The sequence below is a fragment of the Motacilla alba genome, chromosome 13, assembly GCF_015832195.1.
Source record: "Motacilla alba alba isolate MOTALB_02 chromosome 13, Motacilla_alba_V1.0_pri, whole genome shotgun sequence".
In the NCBI taxonomy this organism is placed as follows: domain Eukaryota; kingdom Metazoa; phylum Chordata; class Aves; order Passeriformes; family Motacillidae; genus Motacilla; species Motacilla alba.
This window is the reverse complement of record NC_052028.1, coordinates 17,736,798-17,739,292: the sequence shown is the minus strand read 5'-3', so window position 1 is coordinate 17,739,292 and position 2,495 is coordinate 17,736,798.

Here is a 2,495-nt window from a genome sequence, read left to right as displayed (position 1 = left end):
GTGGCTGGACTCACGGTGTTACCAGCAGCAGCACTGACAGGGTGCTGGTTTTTAGGGGTGAACTTTGAACTTTGTGCTGAGTTTTGGTTTTTAGGGGTGAACTTTGTGCTGAGTTTTGGTTTTTTAGGGGTGAACTTTGAACTTTGTGCTGAGTTTTGGTTTTTTAGGGGTGAACTTTGTGCTGAGTTGTGTTCTCTCTAAGCCAGGGTGTCGAGTCAGCCTGTGCCAGCCGTGCCCTCTCCTGTGCCCGTGGGTCAGCGTGGGGACAGCACTGCAGGGGTGAGCAGGGACTGTCCCCTCTCAGGGCAGGGAGGGGAGTGTCCCCTGCAGGAGGGTCCCCCCGCAGCCCCCTCGGGGTTTCACTGCTGGCACTGCTCTGTGGGTCTGCTAAAACACGTTCAGAGGAGCAGCCTCGTGCTCTGTTTGTGGTCCCAGCCCTGTGCAGGGGCTTCACAGAATCATGGAATGGGCTGGGCTGGAGGGACCTTAAATCCCACCCCACCACCCCACCACCCCATCACCCCACCATCCCACCTTCCACCACCCCACCACCCTGCCGGGACAGGGACACTTCCCCAGCCCAGCTGCTCCAGGCTCACCCAGCCTGGCCTCCCGTCTCTCCCCCGGGCACGGCTGAGCTCCCCCAGCCCCTGCAGCTCTGCGTGGCGTGGAGTGAGCTCTGCAGGCATGTGAGTGTCTGCTCAGCCCTTCCACCCTCCCCGGATGGGAGGCTGGACACCAGCAGGCACAAGAGCAGAGAAACTGGCAGCGCTGGTGCAAAGGGCAGGGCTGCCCTGATCCAGGCACACATCAAAGCTCCCCGGCATCAAACCAGCCTGGTCCAGGGTTCATCGCAGCATTTCCACTTCAAACCAAGCAAGCCTAATCTTTCCCAAGGAAATTCTGTCTCATCTAGATACACACACATGCATGAAAGAAAAGAGGGAAGAAGGAGTTGAGAATCCAATGTGTCGTTTCTGGTTTGAGGAGCAGGGAGGTTCCTGTTGCTCTGCACTGGGGCAGGTTTCTGTAACCCCAAACTCTGTAAGGAACATCTCCTGCCTCTCCACAGCTCCTGACTGACTCCCCCGACCATTCCTGGGTTCTGCATTCATGCTGTCCACCAGTACCATGGAGTTTACCTACTGTCTGCCCAAGAAGGGTTAAAACGTTCTGTGCCTTCGCTTCAGCTCTGATTGAGGTGAAAATGAGAAGTTCCAGAAAAAATTAATTTCTTGGTAAGGAAAGGGACTGTGAGAGTGACCCCTCTGGGCTCAGGTGGTTTAATTCCCTGTGCAGCCACTCCGGGTGGCAGAGCTCAGGCTCGAAGGAAAGAGGGAATTCTGTTATAATAAGAACATGGCAGAGCAGCTGATAACATTATCAAAGAGATGAAACTTTTGCAAATGCTGTTTAGCCCTGGCCTTCCTTCTCCCCAAAGTGAAAATGAATCATGAGAGAGGACAAAGCCTCTACCCTCTGGTAGCCTTTCCTTCAGGTTTGATTTGGTTTCTCTGCCACGATGTCTGTGATTTCTGCCTGCCTGAGAGTTCAGGGAATAAATCCAGCAGTACTGTGAGCACGAGTGGAGCCCAGGTGATTTCACCTGTGTCTGGCTCTGAGGTTCAGGGCGCTGGGCAACCACTGCCCTGCTGTGAGCTGCTCTATCCCTCCCTCCCTCCTGCGCAGCCCCTTCGTGCCTCCACGCTGCCAGGGGGCTGGACCCGGCACTTTTAGAAGAAGAGAATTGAGGAAATGATGTAGATAATTTGGTTTGTTGGGCTGGAGCAGAGGGGTGTGGGGTCAGAGCCCACCTGGGGCTGCAGCTCCAATCTCTGGGGCTGTGCCAGGGGAGGTCAGGCTGGATTTTGGGAAAGGTTCTTCCCCCAGAGGGTGCTGGCACTGCCCAGGCTCCCCAGGGATGGGCACAGCCCGAGGCTGCCAGAGCTCCAGCAGGGCTTGGGCAGCATCCAGGGATGCCCAGGGTGGGATTTTGGGGGTCTGAGCAGGGCCAGGAGCTGGGCTGGATGATCCTGTGGGTCCCTCTCAGCTCAGGAGATTCTGGGTAAACAATGCTGAGCGTGGTGGTGGTGCTGGATTAACAGCTGGACTTTTGATAGTCCGGGAGGTCTTTCCACCCTTGGTGCTCTGTGTTTTGAGTTGAGGAATGTGGGATTTCCTGGTGCAGCCACTGTAAGCAATGCCTGGCGAGTCCTCAGGTGTTTGTTGGGATTTCTGTGGGCTCAATTTCCCCTCACCATTTCCCTTCACCAGTGTGCTCCCAGGTGATGGCCCTGCCACGGGGCTGTCTCAGCAATCCAGGAACAGCAGCGGGGAGGAGGGGAGGCTAAACCTTCAAAACGAAGCTGAACAAAAAGTGAATGCATCCCAGCAATAATTGCTTTCTGTACGCAGAGATAAGCTGCCAAAATAACAAGACTGTCATTTGAAATGCTGGTTTCCCTCCCACGGGGAGCTGTTGGGCTAATCCTCAG